The following is a 19,775-nucleotide window of genomic DNA, read 5'->3' as shown; positions in this document are numbered from 1 at the left end:
CAAAGAAAGGAGATAAATGCAAAAAAGTGACAATAACGAAGTCATGTTCAATATTTTTTGAGCACCTACTATGAGCGAGACCCTGTAAAATATGCACCACAATATAAAGATGAATATGACTCAGTCTGTGGAGAAGAAACATCAGTACACTATCTCTCACTCTGCTGCAAGTCCATCCCAAGAAACTATGGAGAGCAAAGACCCACGCTTGCTCCAAAACCTTCCAGGGGGTTGTTTGTCTGAAGCATGGAAGACATTTTCTGATGGTTGAGAGCTTTCTAGCAGTGCTGTTGGTGCCTCACTTGTGTCTGTAAACATCAAAGACTTCTTACTGCAAGTACTTGAGATGCTCTCCTTCGCATCTTCCCTGGTAGACCAGAAGTACCAGAGAATTTATGTCCCTCCCACCCCAGACCAGCCCTCAACCAGTGATGGGAGGAAGTTAGCAACTAAGTGTTCCAGCTTAATCCCTCCCGGTGGCAGAGGGCTGGGGAAACTCTGAGGTGTGTTCTGCCTTGCAGTCCCCAGCAAGATGGTGTCCCAGTTGCCCAAAGCAACAACCTGCTCATTAATTCACCTTATATTGGCTTCCATTCCTTCCCTGTCTTACTCAAAACTCCCAACCCATGCTTCGTGAGATCACCTTCCAAATAAACCCCTTGCACCTGAATTCTTCTGTCAAGGGCTGCTGTGGGAGGAGCCCAGCCTAAGGCAGATTCTGAAGGCGTCCCTACATCCTGGTCTCCACCCACATGGTTCTCTGCCCCAGCGGGCTACGTTCTCTTCCTTAAGCACACCAAAGGCATTGCCTGAGCTTGGACAGCACTGTGGATCCAACCTGGAGCCTCCACCCCAGCCCCACCATACACCACTTCACTTGCAAACACTAGTCAAAGAATCCTGTAGCCTGAGAGAGGTGGCTCACGCCTGCAATCCCAGCACCTTGGGAGGCAAAGGTGAGTGGACCACTTGAGGTCAGGAGTTTGAGACCAGACTGCTCAACAAGGTGAAACCCCGTCTCTACTAAAAAATAAAAAATTAGCCCGGCATGGTGGTGATGCCTGCAATCCCAGCTATTCGGGAAGCTGAGGCAAGAGAATTACTTGAACCCGGGAGGCAGAGGTTGCAGTGAACCAAGATCGCCACACCATTGCACTCCAGCCTAGGCGACAGAGTGAGACTCCATCTCAAAAAAAAAAAAAAAAAAAATCCTGTATTTCCTCTAAGGCAAGTTCAAGTTCTGTTGCTTCCACAGAGCCATTCCGGCCACTCCTGTCCTGGAGCAGTAATGCACATGTATATTTGTGTATATTTGTAGGTGTGCACTTATCATCTCTTCCCCATCCCAGCATGCTGAGAGCGCTAACCCTTGCTGCATAGATTGAAGAAAGACACAGGGATAGTTGTGGGGCGGTGGGGGAGGTGGTGAAAATGATGAGAAACATGTGATTTCTTTACTTCTAAAACCCTTTCTTGAGGAAGAGAAAAGGATAGATTTAGGAGAGGGAGAGAAGGGGCCACAGCCAGAAAGGACTCAGTTTGAGAAAGAACTGGGAGGTGGTGTGTGGGTGAATGGGAGATGAGGCGGAGGAAGAGGAGCCAGGGATCATTCTCAGCCTGAAATGATTGGCTTTTGGGGAGAGAATGAATTTTTTTTTAAGTTTTGCCTCCTGTGAAGCCAGCCTCTCTTTTTTACTTTTTGAGGCTTCCATAAAAAGATCCTCTTTATTTGTGGACATTGGCAATGCCACGGTCACAAAACGGGTCAGCTTTATGTGACCCCACATCTTTAAATCTTTAAATGGAGGTTATAATCTCTATTTTCACCAGAAACAGAGGCCCGATCTTCCCCAAGTTCCTAATGACTTCACCGTCCAATTGTCCTGCCTCCCTGTTTCCTGAGCTGAGGGAGAGGAGGGGCAGTGGGTGTCCTGGGCGCATGTCCATTCTCCTCAAGCCAGAGCCAGCGATGCCCACACCCTCCCAGCGCCTGGTCCCAGCCCTCTCCCACCTCACCCTGAGTCTGACAAGCCACCCTAATGGATTGACTGTGGCCTCTGCTGGAGGGGCTAAATATAAAACTTTCCTGCGCTCCTCTTGTCAAAGTTAAAAGCTTTTCATGTCTGTGTTAATGTTTTTTTCTGTCTGCTGGCTCCAGTGACAGATGCAGCATCTTGTGCTGAGTAACTGGAGAGTGAATGGCTGGCAGGGGCCGGGGAGGTAGCGGTAATTTATCTCCAAGAGTTTAAGCAGGATGACATGGCTGGGAACAGAAGCGGGGTGAGGCTGTCACCTGATTACTAATTCCAAGATTTCTCCTCCAAGAGGGAAAAGGAGTGAGCGAGGATGAAGGGTACAAAAAGCAAATCAATAAACAGGTTAGCGTCTGCGTCATTATTAACTCTCAGCCTGTCAGCACCCCATTGAAGCGATCGCTTGAGGCGGCCTCAGATTTAATGGTCAGTGCAATAGATTTACTGTAAATGTTATCAGAGGCAAGGGCAGGGGCAGGGGGCTTGAGGAGGCCTTCACTGACAAATCATTGGATTGCACCTGGATGTATGAAGCCATTTCTGAACAAGCAGAAATAACCTAGAGCTTAGGTCCTGGGTGGCGTTTCCTCCCTCGGATTTAAATGCTGCTACTCGCCTTTCTCTGTATTCTTCGCTTCCAGAAGGTTCAAACAGCCAGGTTTCCCCTAAATCTTTCCAGGGGCCTCATCTTCTGGCCCTCAGCAAATCTGAGAAAGGTCAGGCAGCAAGTCTGCACCAGGAGCCTCAGGGATCCAGAGAGATCAGTGAGCCAGGAAAGAGCCCAGACCCAAGAAAGGCAGCCAGCCAGGAGTCTGAGGCTTCGCTGCAGCAGGTGAGATGCCTCTGAAAGGTCAGTCCTAAAGGAAGCATTCCCCGAGCTCAGCATCTAGGGACTGGGGGCGCCTTCTTGAGGTTCCTCCTGACCTTTTCAGTGAGCCTCTGGAGCCTCTTCCTCTGAGCCTCTCACCTGCTATGCTTACTAACAACAAATACTGGTGGGAGGGCTTTTGACTAAGATCGTTCATCAGATTTCAGGTTGCTATCCTACCCTCATGCCAGGAGTCATGGCAGAACAAGAATCCAGAAGCAGGTAGAGACAGCAGCCAAAGAGCATAGTAAGGTAGCCTACTGTTTTCAAAAGCAGGGCCACTCTGTACAGTTGTTCAGGCTGTACACTACACAAGTCTAGGGGATGTCATTCACAACAAATCTATGGGAATGGTACTCTTTGGAGCTGTGCAGCATGACAACTTCATAGGCACATGCAACAGTCCCAACAAAGAGGCAGTGCCAGGTGGACAATGGAGAGAAGCAATCTACTACAGAAGCGAACACTGAGAATCTTTCCAGTAGATTCCAGTTGAAATCAGAGGGGACAAGACAAGTTGCCAGGCATAGGTTGTCTAAGCAGTTGGGAGGGTTTTCACAGTGCCCTAGGAACTTGGACCATTGAGAACCGTTTCTGCTGACACTTGAATGAGAAAAACCCTGTGGAAACATTAGGGAATGCAGATTTTGTCTTAGCTACACTGACCATAATCTTTCAAACCAAACACACAGGATTTTTGTGCTACTGATGGTGATGAAAAGCTTGGATACAAAAATACTCTGCTGTCTCAGGCATTGAGATTGTTCCCAGGGTCAGAGGCAGAACACATGGCATCGGGACTCTCAGAAGTAACACAACGAGATGGAGTCAAGGAAGGGGCCGGCTCAAGACCCTCTCTCTCCTCAACTCAGACTTGGAGCAGACAAGGCTGGTCTTAGCTTGAGATCCTCCCAAATGGAGTCCCTAAGACCAGGCCTTGGAAGGCGGTCTCTTGTCTGGCAGGTGATCCCAGAAAGCAAAAGTGAGAGAGAAAAGCCAGCTAAGGGCAGGTTGATGGTTATGCCCAGGGCATTATTCCCCAATACACACTTCAAAGTGGGGCCTGTTGGAGGCTGAGCAAGTTCCTCTGGGACCAGGGAGAGCCCCCAGGCATGGGAAAAAAGAGACACAGAGGCTTAAGAGATAAAGGGAACTGTCTGCAGCAGCAAGTGGATGCGGATATGGGGGGGACCACGGGTATCTGAGGAGAAGACATCAATCATATCTTCTATAGGACCCAACCTCAGCATCCACCAGGCCTGCCTGACCACCCGTCCTGTTCCTCTGCTGCAGAAACACCAAGTGCCTTGGAAAACCATGGCTCTGTTTCAGTTCACCAGCTACCATCTCCCGTGGAAACAGCCAGGTGAATCTGAAATTAGAGCCAAGTATGCCTTGAGGACTTTCCAGCCAATCTGATGCCAACAAAGATCCTTTGTCAAGGACTGGCCCGTAGTGGCAGGCTTGGAGACATTTCTTTGAGGCTGGGGGGTACAAATCCGTAGCTATGTATGCATAACCATTTATGTTGATGGTCCACTTGTGAGGTCGGTGTTGTGATCTACTTTTTCCTAATAAAGACACTGGGGTCCAAAGAGATGAAACGATGTGTGACAGGGCACACCTAGGGGGCTTCAGTCAGGACCCAGTGGCACCCTAAACCTGCTTCCAGGGTGAAAGTTACCAGTAGCACTAGACCCTTGAAAGCCACCTGGGGATGGCTATAGCCCAAATTATATCCCTGCAGGCCTAGGAGTGGGGATCACTTTCCTCTGTTGCTCATCTCCAGTGGTCTCAAATTCCCTGTTGGGAGTCTCAACTCTTCCCTCAGTGAAACCAATTCCCTGTCTTAAATTCCTCAGCGCTTTTGAACCAGAGTGTTTGAAATCCCTAGAGTGATTTCTGCTCTCCTGTGTGGCTCCTGGATGATTCCCAGCCCTGTCTAAACTATTGCCCTGCCCCAAAATGTTACATGCCCTTCCTTGCTTAGCATGATCACTGTCCAACATTCTATATGTTTTACTGATTTCTCTCATTTATTTTCTATCTCCCTCACTAAAACAAGACCAGGAACTGGATGCAGCGGCAGTAGTAGTAGCAGCAGTCCCAACTACTTGGGAGGCTGAGGTGGGAGGACCACTTAAGCCCAGGGATCCAAGACAAGCTCAGGGAACATAGTGAAGCCCTGTCTCAAAAAAGGCAAGACCAGGATTTTCCTCTGTTTTGTTCACTGCTATATCCCTAGAACCTTAAACATTCCCCCAGCACACAGAAGATGTTCAAAAAATATTTGTCAGATAATTAAATGCACAACATACTGGATACTCCATTTTGGACCCAGACTGGAACCTGGGTGCCTCATGCAGGTTCCCCTTGCTGACTCACTGCCCAGCCCAGCTGCCCCTCTGTCTCCATGCTCTGGAACTCCACGCCCAATGCCAGTCACCCACCTATAGTCTCCTGACACGCCCAATCTGTGTAGGAGTGCAGTCAGGGGGACTCACCAGGGATACCAGTGACCTTTACCACCCTGCCCTGGAGGAAGCACAGAAAGCCAGAGAGAAACAGGACAGAGGAAGCCCGTGAAAGGCGAGTCAAGCTGCTGGGCTGCTCCAGCCCTGAGGGGCTTGGTGTGTGCACGTGTATGCACATTCTCACATGTGCACACAAACCTAGTGCTATGGTTTGGATGTGTGTGTCCCTCCGAAATGTACATGCTGGAACTTAAATCCAAGGCGATGGTATTCAGAGATGAGGCCTTTGGGGAAGTGATGAAATTGTGAGGGTTCTGCCCTCATGAATGGCATCAGTGCCCTTAGGAAAGAAGCTTCAGAGAGCTGCCTGGCGCTTCTGTCTCTTCTCCATTGTGAAGACACCAAGAGGGTGCTGTCTTTGAGGAATGGGTCCTCACCAGACACCGAATCTGCTGGCATCTTGATCTTGGACTTCCCAGCCTCCAGAACTGTGAGAGAGAAGTTTCTATTGTTGATAAATTATCCAGTCCAACGTATTTTGTTTAAGCAGTGGAAATGGACTAAGACACCTACACACATGCATGTGCACACACACACACCTACACATGTATGCACACATGCACACGCCCACACTTATGTGTGCACACCTACACACATGCATGCATACTTATACATATGCACATAGCTACATGTGTGCACCTGCATACATGCACGTGTGTGCACACATGTGTGCCATTCAATACATACACATGTGCACACATACCATGGGTTGCATGTGAAGAAGATGAAGGAAGAGATCTAACCCCCTCTCCACAGTCCTGTGACTTACTAGGAGCTGTTGGAGGCAGGTAGGAAAACCTCTTCCTCTTTATAGATTCACTGTTCTGACTCTGAAGATTAACGTAAATACTCTGGCAGGGGGTCATATAGCTGTGGCTGGTGTACGTGTGCTTGTGTAGATGGGGGTGTGTTTAGGTGATATGTATGTGATATGTCTGTTTACATCTGTGGTATGTTTGTGTGTATGGTGTGCATATCTATGTGGGTAGGGGTGTGTGTTTGTGTACTATGTATAGTTGTCATATGTGTCCACGTGTGTCTCTGTGCTTGTGTGCATTCAATGTGCATGTTTGTGTGGTTTGTGTGTGGTGTGTGTGGCATATGTATATGTGCTTGGTCTAACACACAGAAGTACCTGCCACTCATAATGAAAATAACAAAGGAGACCCCACTAGGACAGCCCACCCAGATGAGGACAGAACTGGGCCCCCAAAGCACGCCCAAATTGTTCAGTGAGAACTGGAGCATTCAAGGCCATCACTGCTGACTAAAGCCGCCAGGGGAGTTACTCCCTCAGACTCAGTCTGGGGGAATAAACTCCAGGGAAAGGGGATAGGGCCTAAAGACAGAGTGGGTGAGGGTGTCTGAGAGGTGGGTGGAAAGTCACTCAGGGAACCTACAAGAAGATGGCTCTCTGGAGGAGAGGGCACGCCCACAGAGGCCCACAGGGGACCCGATTCAAAGGCACTTCTCCAGAGCTTCTCTCCGGAAGTGGGACAGAGTGGCCCTTGGTGAACCACCTATGTAACCCTCCTCTCATAATTCCTCTAAGGAGCAACGCCACGCTGGCCTACTCTAGTGGGGAAGGTGAGGGGAGCTGGCAACAGAGAAGTAAGGCCCACTGCAGCCCCCACTCCCTGCCAGCACCCAGGCCAGAGCATCCCTGGAGGGGACGGTGTCCGGGGGTGCTGCCCCACACAGATGAAGGGTGCCCATTGCGAAGCTGGGAGGGGTAGGGAAGAAGGCAGACCCACGAATAACTTGGGTGGAAGGACTGTAGGACCCGAAGTTTGGCCGACATATGAAGCCGAGGAGTGTCTCCCAGGGGACAGTGAGCTGCAGGGGAGTGCCGGAAGTGTCAGACAAGGTGACCTCCTCCCCCATCTGGCACTGGTCTCCTTATGGGCCCAGAACCCCCGCCAGCCTCCCCTCCTGAGTGGGGCAGCGGCTGAGCCAGGACATCCTTGGGGGATGTGCCAAACAATTACTTTCCTTATTGAATATCTGATTAATTATTCAGGAGCTGAATCAATTATTCATATCTCATTTAAGCAAGGGGGGAAAAGCCACTGCCCCTTGAAAGAAGCTTCTCAGCGCCTCCCAAGGCCCTGGGGACAGAGTCATCAGCGGGAGAAATTGTCACAGCAGGAATGCGTCACTGGCGTGGCTGCTGCAACCACCACGGGCCTCCTCCTGCACACACCGTCACTTGTGCATGCACACACCTGCTCACACTTACACACACACACACACACACACACTGAGCACTCAGATACATAAAAGGGAAGAAGTGTGGGATCACACAGAGGAAAAGCCAGTCCCTCAGTCCATCAGGGAAGGTCCCCAGTAAAAATGACATTTGAGTTACGACTTGTCAGAGGAAAAGACAAAGTGGGGAAGGGTAATCCAAACATAGGGAACTGCAGGAGCAAAGGTCTGGAGGTGTGGAAGAGCACCAGGCACCCGAGGGCACTGGGATGGGAGAGGGATGGTGGCAGAGAGCAGAGACTGGATGACTCAGAGCCTGGGCTTGCCCAGTGGGGAGCCAGTGAGAATGTGGGAGTGCCCCTATGGGACACCATGGCTGAAATGGGCTTGGGGGGCCTGGGAGCCCACTGGGGGAAAAGGGGTCCCACTCCAGATACTGGTTTACAACCTCCTCACCTGGCTCTGACCAGGGCACCCCTTGGCAAGAGGCCAAAGACCATCTCTGCGGGCTCATGAACCATGAGGCTTTTGTAAGTGGCAGGGGCTTCGCCATTTTTCCCTCCAAGGTTTCCCAATCCAAGCGGAAGGTGGGCTGGGGTTGCCCCAACCAAGGAGTGAGACTTGCTGACCACGTTCTACGGATGGAGAAACTGAGATCCAGAGAGGGGAACGGGCTGAGCCTCAGTGACCCAGAGCCAGGACCAGAACTCAGGCCTGCAGCCCCCAGGCTTAGTGGTACAATGCAGGCTGGGAGGGTCTGTGACTGCCAGCCCCACCTCAATCCAGGCCCGCCCTGAGCCCTCAGATGGAGGCTCTGTGCAGGTACCTCTGCAGGAAGGTCTGAGCAGGGTAAAGTGTTGCCCACTCCCACTCTGTCTGTCCCTTTACGCCTCTTCTTCTCTGTCTTTACCTCTCTCTTTGTCCCTTGCTCATTTACTTGCTCTGTGTGTGTATGGCAGAGGAGGTGGGGTGGGGGTTGACTTTCTCTCTCTCCACTCTGTCTCCGCTTCTCCCATCTTACTGTGTCTTCATCTCTCTCCTACTTTCTGTCTCTCTCTTTCTCACTCTCTTTTTTCTTTCTCTCTCTTTCCCTTTCCTCTCTCTCTCTCATTCTCTGTCTCTCTGTTACCCATCTTTGCCTTTCTGTCTTTCTTTGTCTCTCTCACATTCTCTATTTTTCTCTTTCCCTGTCTCCCTCCCTTTTCTCTCCTCCCACTTTCCTCTTTCTCTTTCTTTCTATCCATCCCAAGGCTGGTCCAGGGCTGGGATGCAACCTCTTCCTTCCCCCAGCCCTTCAGCCTGACCAGACCCAGGCGCCCCACACCCACTAATCAAATCTGCGACCTGATTCAATTACACCCAGCAAAAATGCAGACGTGTAACCTTGTTAATATCACGTTTATTAGAGGGAGGGGAGGAGAAAATTAAGATAGACTTCGTGTTGCTGCTAATTAGAAAAATTGAGACTTTACATCTGCGTAGCGCTGAGCAACATGTGGTGGTAACAGATGTGGGCTCATTACACAGCTGCACGGGGCGGGGGTGGGGGCGGCAGGGTGGGGGTGTTGTGTGGAAAACGTTCCCAAGCCAGCAGCATTCTCGAGCTGTAGCCTCCTCCACCCAGCGACCCAGGCCTGATGACACCCTTAGGAAAGGCCAGGACCCAGGAGAGGAAGCGTGTGGGACAGCGGCTGAGAACTCTGCGCTGGGGTCAAACCCTAACTCTAGCCTAGATTAGCTGTGTGACTTGGCCCAGCCCTTAACCTCTCTGTGCCTTGGGGTCTTCATTTACAAAATGATACTATGGGCCCAAGCCTCACGGGGGTGCAGTGTGGGAGGATGAAATGGAACAAAGCAAGTCACGTGCTGAGCACAGGGTTTGCACATGCCCAATTCAAATCATGGGTCCCTGAGGCCAGCTGCAGTGTGGGGGGCCAGCTGTGCTATCACAGTCATTGTCCAGCCCCCACTCATGAACCTCACCACCCTAACCCTAACAAATGCCAGTAGGAGCCATGGCTCAGCCTCTCATCCCCTGCGGGCTTCATGGATCTGAAACAGCCCCATCTCAGAGCTCTTCAAGCTTGGATCCTGGATTTCACTTATGGGGGAACCACGAAGGAACAACAAGATGCAGTGAAACCCCTACTTCTGGGGGCCCGTGGTGCCCCAGACCTACCACGGGAGGAAGTGGAGGCTGGAGATGGCACGGGACAGGGTTGCCAGATAAAGAAAAAAAAAGGAAAAAAAAATACAGGGTGTCCAGTTAAATTTGTATTTCAGATAAATAACAAATTACTGTTTAGTGTATGTTCCATGCAATCTTTGAGACATACTTATGCTAAACAATGATTCATCTGAAATCCAAATTAACTGGGCATTGTATATTTTCTCTAGCAAACCCAAGTGGAGTGTCTGGACATGCTGGAGATGGGAGAGCACCCAGGGGTCCCTTGAGTCCCCTGGACATGGGCAACCAGCCATGGATGGGGTGGGGAGAGGACTAGCAATCTCTCCCTCCTTGTGCCAGCCCTAGGAGAGCAGCCCAGGCCCACTCCCTACCCCCCAAATCCTCCATCAGAGCCAAGTGGAAAAGGACTCTGGCCCAGCTCACTGCACCCCAGATCCCTTCAGATGTTTGGTTCTTGGGACTGGCAGGAGCCCAGCTTCTACCTGCAGGCCAGCGTGGCAATCAGAGCCATGACAGAGGAAGCGTGGAAGTTCAAGAAATGTTGCCTCCTTGTCCCCCTCTGCCTCTCCCAACCTCCATGGCAAACTCTTCTGGCCTTGAGTCCCTTAATGGGGCATCCCTAAAGGCAGCTAGGAGCACAGGCCCCACAGAGCTCCTTCGGGGCTCACCATCCTATATATCTGCAGGCCTACACAGAAGGGACCCGCAAAAGCAAAGGAAGATCCCTTCCATGAACTATGAAAACTTCAGTGCTGAGGGGTCTCAGGGGAAGACAAAAGCTTCCCCCTACTTCCCCCCAGGCAGGGCTTTCCAGGCCTCCCAGCCTCTCTTTCCAGATTAGAGTCATAGCCAAAGGGCATGAGACGTGAAGCCAGGGAGTCAAGGGAGTGCCATGGCTGAAGCCAGATGGCGATGTCAGGCCAGGGTGGGGAGGCTCAGGGTAGGGAGGCTCAGGGTAGGGAGGCTCAGGGTAGGGAGGCTCAGGGTGGGCTTCCCCTGGATGTGTCTGTGAGGTGGTGGGCAGGGGCTGCTTAGGCAAAAGTCTCCCAAGGGGGGCCACACCACAGTCAGCCCAAACTAGTCCTCCACAGACACAAACTGAAGAGCCTGGGACCTCTCCATAGGGGAGCCCTGTCCTGGGCCCAGGAGGGGCTGCTGAAGTTTATTTACTATGTCTTGTACCCCCCAGATTCTAACACAGGGTTTCATTTGGCAAGCACTTATTACATGCTGAGCACTGTTTTAAGGATTTGACAAATATCCACTCATTCGTTTTCCTAACAACTGCTGGTGGCTCTCCGCTTGCCCCACTCCCACCCTGCACCCAGCTCTAGTTTCTGACCTTCTCTGTCGTGTTCCATGTTCTTTGCAGGGGAAGCTGACCTCTACCTGCTGCATCACCCCCGACTCCCTCACCCCCAGCTTTAGTTTGGGTTCTGGGAGCCCACCAGTTGTGACTCTAGCCATGACTGCATTTCTCTGTGGCTGCATATCTGAATGGGGCACGGAGGAGGGGTTCCAAAACTCCACTCTCTTAGACCTCCTGAAACAACCTTTCCTTCCCTTGCCCCTTCAGTCTGGCAGGAGGAGGTGGTCATCCGTTTTCTGCTCTTGCTAACCAAGGTATGCCTCACCATACCTTTCTATTTCCTTAATTTGCCTTAATTTGAAAATAGTCCCTTTATAATGTTCTTTTTAGAGAAATCCTTTTGGATGTGCCAGTTGTTTCCTGCCAAAATCCTGACTGATCTAAGAATCCTATGAGAGAAGTTACCATTATCACCCCCATTGAGAAGATGAGAAACTCAGACACAAAAAGTTCAATAACTCACCCAAGAGCACACCAAGAGGTGACCACTCCTGGTCACCTAAAACCCAGTTTCTTCTCCCCACACTCCCTTGGAACCCTCCACACACAGGCTTTGTCCCTAGACTCCTTGGGTCCCTCTCTCACTCCAAAGGGCTGGGCTTCCAGCTGTCAGGTTTAGACCTTATCGGATCATTGAATAAATGAGAGCCCAATCCCTGGAGCAGGAAAGGCTTGGAAGATAAGATGCCACTACCTTATGGAGCTAGGACAGTGTAGGCCCAGGCCCCCAGCCTCAGAATGAGGATCATAATGCCTATGACCAAGTTGGAGTCTAAGAGAGCCTTGTGAAAGGCCTGGCCAGCCACATGGTGATTCTTAACCGTTATTTTAAATCAGTAGTTCTCAACTAGGGCAGTTTTGCTCCCTGGAAGACATTTGGCAAGGTCTAGAGACATTTTTTATTATCAAAACTGGGGAGAGAAGATGCTACTGGCATCTAATGGATAGAGGCCAGGGATGCTGCTAAACATCCTACCATGCACAGGACAGTCCTCCACAAGGAATTATCCCGCCTGAAATGCCAACAGTGCCAAGGTTGAGAAACTTAGGTTACAGAATCTCAGGACTCATAGAGAACATTTGTTCTATTACATCTATTACAGATGAAGACACTGAGGACCCAAGAAGACCTCAAAGTCACTGCCAAGTTAGAAATAGCTAGTATCCAATTCCAAGTCCATATTTACCTCCAGAGTCTGGTACAACACAGAACAGGTGCTTGGCTTGACCCAGCATCTGGCTGCTTCTAGAAGGTCCTCAGCTTGTCATCAGCTGCCTCCGCCAACCAGGACAAGGTGAGATCTGGACGGTGGGTCCTAGGGACTTTCTTCCCCCGGAAGATCTGAATGAGTCCAGAGAGCTTTCCTTCGGTAACCTCTCCCCTCCCTTCAAGAGCTCTTATCAAGAGCACACACACTTTCAGGCACAGCCTGAGCTGTGGCTACTTGGTTAATAGCCACAAGCTCATCCATAGCCCAGTTGGCCTCAAAGGGATCCCCTTGCAAAGCCCTGAATTTATTCTGACAGTGCTGCCAGTGGCCTTCGGAGTTTTACAGGAGGCCTTGTCAAGGGCAAACATTGATCCTTTGAGAGGTGATGTGCCTTTGGAAACAGCTTCTGGCATTTAGTATGGTGAGCTCTATGGAGTACAGACTAGATCGGTCCTTCTCTGAAAAGTTCTAAGAAGGAGCCATATATGAAGGTGAAGGTTTTGTAAAGTGTTTTGGAGGTGCTGATAGGGACCTAGGGTCACCCCTGGCTGGGACCACAGGCACAAGATCCCATGCTAGGGATAGGGCCAGAGAACCAAGAGTGGAATGGGGACTCAGATAAGCAGAGCCATTACTCATTGGCCAGAAGCAGAGTGTGCCAAAGACCAGCCCCCAAACCACCCACTCAATGGAAGCGAGAGGCCAGATATCCATGGCTCAGGCTGTGGCCAAGAGTAAGACCAGAATCTAAAGGACAGTTGAAACTTTGAGGGCCATCCAGCATCCATTCTCCTTTCTTTGAATAATGACATCAAAGGATTGCCTTTCATGGAAGTGTGTAAGAAGTGGAATCAAAGGCCAAGAAGTCTTTAACGAAGGAACTACTTGCAGAGGTGCAGACAGTGTTAAGGAAACCAACACTGGCCCAAAACTAGCCCTAGTGGCAAGCAGTTACCACCTGTATTAGTCCATTTTCATACTGCTGTGAAGAAATACCCAAGACAATCATGGCAGAAGGCAAAAGAGGAGCAAAGGCACATCTTACATGGTGGCAGGCAAGAGAGCATGTAAAGGGGAACCACCGTTTTATAAAACCATCAGATCTCATGAGACTTATTCACTATCAAGAGAACAGCAAGGGAAAAACCCACCCCCATGATTCAATTACCTCCCACCAGGTACCTCCCATGATACATAGAAATTACAGGAGCTACAATTCAAGATGAGATTTGAATGGGACACAGCCAAACCATAGCACCACCCTTAGGGCTGAAGGGAGAAATGAGACTATGGAGAGAGCCTGTCCAGCAAGATACAGAGTCAGATGGGGTCAATGACTCTAGAACCAGTGCAACACCAAGCAGGAAAGGAGTAGGGAATAAGGACCCCATCGTCTCTCTTCTTCCACCCTCTGATCTCCTGCCAATACCTCCCATCGGCCAAACTCAATGGGAAGCCAGAGGGCAAGTCCAGGGGCAAGTCTTCTGGGGTACAGAGAATGGCAGAGAAACAAACTAGGAAGAAGGGGAGGAAAAATGAAGAATAAGCAGCACATCTGTCCTCTTTGACTGACAGATGGGCAGCAATCCTAAATGAGGCTAATTAGACCTTGCTCTTCCATGATTTTTAATCCCAGCCAATAAGATAGAAGAACAGTGGGGTGGGAGGTGGGAGATAATCCATTTATTCCCAAAGCAGTGCCCAAACTACAGTCCACAGAGTGGGTATGGTGAAAGGATGCCAGCCAAAAACTCTCATCCTGTCCTATCCATTCTCCACCTTCAGTACCAGGTAGAGCTTGCCATGAGCGAGAGATGTCTTGGAGCAGCTCCCGGTGATGGCTTTATAACAGGGTCACTTGGACACCTTAAATCACACTAATGAACCGTGAGAACCCCCTGCATGGGGTACTGGGAGGAGACCATGCCATTGCAATGGCCAGAGGGGAGACCTTTTTATTTCATTTCCCCAGAAACTACTCGATAAATGCTTTTAGCATCTTTTTTAAATAAAAAAGAAATGAAATGTAAGGGGCATATTAGCACTGCTCCCATTTTCAATTAGTCCAAATGATCATGTTAAAAGCTATTAATAAACCACCACAAGTGGAGGTCACTGGTGGAGGAGTTCATCAGGGAGAAATTGGCAGCCCACAATGGAGTCTTATGCACTGCTGAGGTCTGTCCTCCCTCTCCTCGCCCACTTTGCCTCCAAAGCCTCTGCCATGAGACCCACTACATTCCCACGATGTAGGGAAGGGCAGAACTAGAGACTGGAAAAATCTGCTAAGATCTGAGCACCATGACTGCTCAGGCCTGCAAAGACAGAAGACCCTGGTTGGAAGTTAAATAATTGGCTGATTCTATCAGTTTTATCAGGCTCAGGTCATCCTTGGTGGTCCTACACAGTCTGTGCTGAAAAGGATCCTAGGAGTTTTGTCCCTGATGGGGAAATGTGGCTTGATTGATTAGTGATGTCTGCCAGGGCAATGACTTAGAAGGTGGTGGCATGCTTGTCCTGCATCCACCATGCCTGCCTAACCCTGGTGGGAGAGGAACTCCCAACAAATGGACAAATGGACTCCCTTTGGTCCATTTGCTGTCCAAAGGCCAGCCCCCAAGCCACCCACTCAAAGGAAAGGAGAGGCCAGATTCCAACTATGCTCCAGTGAGCCAAACTCTTCCTACCTGCCTCCTTTCGTCCAGAGCCCTGCTTCTGGGCAGATAGGGCCATGGGACAGGGACCTGGACTCAGCATTTCTTCTCAGCACACACCTGAGCACAAAGACTCAGTTTTATTGTTCCCAGCTATGCCAGAACTAAGATAAGGGATGGGACCTTTTTATCCTTTGTCCCAGAGACTTTCAGGCCAGGATTGGTACTAACCTTCTCTGGTCTCCACTGGTATCACACTCTGAGTTCCGTCTTCCCTGACTCAGGCAAGGGCTCTCCATGTTTCCCTGTCTCAGAATGATCTCCACAGAGCACAGCCCTGGCCCTGAGCCTCTCCTGCTCCTGCTGAAGGCCTCCCATGGTTCCCCAGTGTCTCCACATAAAGTTCCCCTCCCAGCCTCACCTCTAGTCTCTCCCCATGCTCACCATGCCTTCCAGTCACTCTGCACTCCCTGCATTCTCTGACAATGCCATGCGTGGAGACGCCTCCAAGCCCTTCGCTTGGAACACCCCTGTCCCCTCCACCCTGACAGCTAACTCCTGCTTATCCTTGAAGGTCCAGCTGAAGAGATGACCTGCTCCCCCATGACCACTGTGATGCCCTAAGTCAGCACAAGCTGCTATCTGGGCTTCCAAAGCCCCTCATACCTGGATCCTCATTGTCCATTTGCAGATCTTCCTCACATGACAGTGGTGAACGACACAGACCACACCGTCTCATACAAAAAGGGCAGTAAATTCCCCCACTGGATCCCAGAGGCAAGGCCTACACCGACCCTCACCCCCTGTCTCCCACACCCACCCAGGTGGGGACCCAACAAGAAGGGACACCAAAAGGACCCTAATGGTTCAAAGGGAGGTTTCAGAGGTCTCCCTAACTGGGACCACAGGGGCATTTTACCTGTTGTCCTTTGGCTACACCCCTAAAAAGGAAGAAGTCACCCCTGTGGTCTGGACTCAAGCTCCACAGTCCCACACCCCCTTCTCCATCACTCACTCTACTTGTCAGAACAGAAAGCTGATTCCAAAGCTGAAAGAAGAGCTGCCCATGGGCCAAAGCCTGGGGACTAAGATGGAAGTAGATGGCCAAGCAGTGTGGCCCCCAAAAGGGACCCAGCCTGAGATGGACAAGAGCCCCATTTCTGATTCCTAACAACTCCCACTCCCACCCCATGATTGATGGTGAGCAGATGCATCCTGCCCCCTCCCCTCTCCTCCTGTGGAGGTTTTTTTGTTAGGTTTTGCTAAAGCAACCTGCAAATTAATTTAATATCCTCCTTTGGTTGGGAGCTATGAAGCTGGGCTCGAGGCTGATGATGCATGAACCATTGGTGGCAAGTATTTAATCTCTGGACAATGGATAGAGATGTTAGTGCACGCCACACTAAATTCTATTTACGCTGCCTATTAAGGGCAGTCAAGCTGAAGGGAATCGGTGCACATTACAGGCCCTAATGGGAGAGGAAGCTCCACAACAGTACATTAAAGGCGGAAAATGAATTAGGAGGGGACTGCGGAGGAGAAAGCAGGCAGGCCGAGGGGCTGTCTGGAGATAACTCTTCCTGACAGCCTAGCACACATGCCCAGCCCCGCTGTTCAGATTTGCTGAGAAGAGAAGCTCCAATGGCCCTCCCAAAGACCTTGACTGTGGGTACCACCCTGCCTAGGGCCCAGGAACCTACATGGGAGTTCTGTCCTGCAGGTGAAGAAAGAAAAGGGGTTGGAATGATCTCAGGCTACTACGCCAGCCTCCTTGCACTCTCTAGGTGGATCCATCTGAAGGCCTGGGGCATTCTTCATCTCCACAGTCTCACCAGTACTTCTGGTCCTTCTACAGGCAGGAGGAAGCTGGCAATGACCAGAGAGAGTGGGTCTGTGTGCTGTTGCTGCTATCACATTATTGGGCAGACCTTGGGAACAGTGGTTACAGTACAGGGGAATATGGCTACAGGGACTTTGGGCAAGTCATGTAATCTCTTTAAGCCCCAACTTCTTCCACTGAAGAGCCATAATAATGTACACTTATTAATAATGTGTCACGAGGGCTTAAGTCTCCCTGGGTTTACACAGCTCCTAAGTCCTCCTCTTTTCTGTCTTTCTCCCCTACAGTGTCTTGTCCCTTCAGAGCCCAGCATATGGCTGTGCACAGAGAGGGCATCGTCCAATGCCTGCTTGTTAAAGAAAGCATTTGCCTAAGGTCACCCAGCAGGTAAGCACCTCAACCAGCATTAGCACCAGATCCATCTGACTCTCATCACACCTCCCTCCTCAACACCCTTTTAAGCAGGTGATTCCTGGGGTAGTTGGGAAAATCTGAGCAAACGTTTCCCCTTCAAAGCCAGACGGCAGAGTCCGGGGTCTGCAGGGGGTCCCCAGCTTCCTGCTTCCTGCAAAGTAGAGTGTGGAGTGCAATTAAGCAGCCACAGATGTGGGACTTCAGAAAGAAGTGATGCTAGTCAGAGAATGGTATTGCTGGGCTATACAACTGGGAAGGGTAATCAGGGCAAGATGGTACAAGCTTCATCTAGCAGGGTGAAATGTTAAGAGAGTACCCTCATAGGAAGGTGTCCATGGTCACCCAAGCCCTGCACCCCCAGCACCTGCAAAATCTCCAGAAGGACCTGGGGTACTGGGAAGAGGACTAATGGCAGCCTTGGGGAACTACCCAAACTACCAGAAATGGATGTCTAAGTCACGGCCTTCAGAACAAGTTCCAGCTCCTTAAATCATCTGTGGGCCTTACAGTCAGGCCTGCCACATCTCTCACCACTCTGTTACTTGACTCTATGCACCAATAATACTGAACAACTCAGAGCTTCCAGAATACAATCTGACATTTCACATCATGCCTCTTCATTCGCTCTTTCCTCTATTTGAAACACTTTTCCCCACATCTCCTGGCCTATTCCTAGTTGTCCACTAAGACTTCACTATCTCCTCTAAGTCTTCCGTGAACCCCAGGGGCCCACCGTGTATTCTGCTACAGTACCCTGTACTACCTCCATCATAGCACTTAGTGTATTATTGATTAAATCAAGGTACATCTCTCTGATTCATCCTATGTTTCTAGCTCCTAACATGAGACAGGCACTTGGTAAGGCCCGGTGAATATTTGCTAAACTGAAATGAAATGACCATTTGTTCTGGTCAGCCATTCTGAGCAGATGTACTATAGCCCTTGTCATGAATTTATACAACACCATAACCAGACATAAAAGCTTTGGATTATGTAGGCTATTCCATACCACTGTCATTAAGTAGCTGTACATGCCATGAAATGAAAGGATTACATATTAGCCATGCTTGTGATGGTGAAGCCAAAGCAGTACTCAGAGGAAAATTTGTATTCTTGAAAGCATCCATTAAAGAACAAGAAGGACTGAAAATAAATATCTCAAAGGTGGTCTGGGTAAGCATGATGGACTGAAAATATATATCCAGCTTCCAAAATTTTGTTGCTATTGCCTTTCCTATTCTCCTCATCTTTCTGGCTTATGTCCTTTAAGAAAATCCCTTTGCTGTTGTTTCACTGGAAATTTGGGGAGGAATTAGCACCCCTGACATGGCTATGTAGAAACCACAAGAATGTGCCTTTCAGGTCTCCAACTTCAGTGTAATTGATCAACTGCCCCAGGTGCTATGCTCTGACTCCACCACCACATTCACTCCCAGCCTCTGGCTGAGCACAGCTGAGATAGTAAGGCAGGTCCGTTGTCGGGAGACATGAGAATCCTTTGACAGATGATTTTAGCTGGAGAATGCCTCATCAGCTTTGCTGAAACTTTCTTGGAACTGTGCAGCATTCTAATAGTTTTTTCTACCCAATCTTCCTCCCTTCCCTCTCTCCTCCAAAATGCTAGACATGCATCATAGTCTGACAGCTCTCCCAGCCTCCTCCAGCTTTCTTCCCATTTTTCCTTCACAAGTGTTTTTCCCAATAAAGCTTTTGTGCATTTAATCCCAGGTTGGTGTCTACTTCTTGAAGGGCCCAAGCTGACACACATGAAATAACCGGATCCTAACCCAGCAATGGGACAGCTGAGAAACAACCTGATTCACTGGAATTTCTGAAAGGCTTAGGAATTAAAGGCATCAGGGAACACTGCAAGTGGGGAGTGGGAGACAATCTCAAAGAAGGAGAATCTATCAACAGTTTAGAAAAGTACCTGGCACACAGTAGTGGTTATATAAATGTTTGATGCATAAATATAAACAAAATTGGTGTAAAATATGTTTAAAAGCAGTCAGATCACTAGATCTTCTCCCTTACTCTTTCACAGGGAAGGAATTGCCCCTCCCTCCTCTCAGCAGATGAGTGGAGAATTTTTCTCTGGGGAGTTTAAGGCAAAGGACCAGGCACTGTTGAGAGCAGGGTTCCTTATGGAACATGGAATCAAGTGAACATTCACGCATTAAATGTTGACATCTCCCCATGATTTTCTCTCACTCAGTTCTCAAGGCATTGACAGCCAAAATTTTACCTGCAAGCAGGAGACTAAAATAATCTTTTCTAGGAATCCAACCTTCCTAAAGAGATTTAAAAATGATGACCTCAGACAATGCTCTACCAAATAAGCAACAGGTCACCCTATGGGGAAGCTCAGAGTCAGCAAGCCCCACTCATGCCAGTCAGCTGGTTTATCCCTTCTTTTTCAACCAGAACAAACTTCCAAGGATTGACAGACATCT

This window comes from Hylobates moloch, unplaced genomic scaffold (genome assembly GCF_009828535.3).
Source record: "Hylobates moloch isolate HMO894 unplaced genomic scaffold, HMol_V3 SCAFFOLD_21, whole genome shotgun sequence".
Classification (NCBI taxonomy): domain Eukaryota; kingdom Metazoa; phylum Chordata; class Mammalia; order Primates; family Hylobatidae; genus Hylobates; species Hylobates moloch.
Note: the sequence above shows the minus strand (reverse complement) of the source record.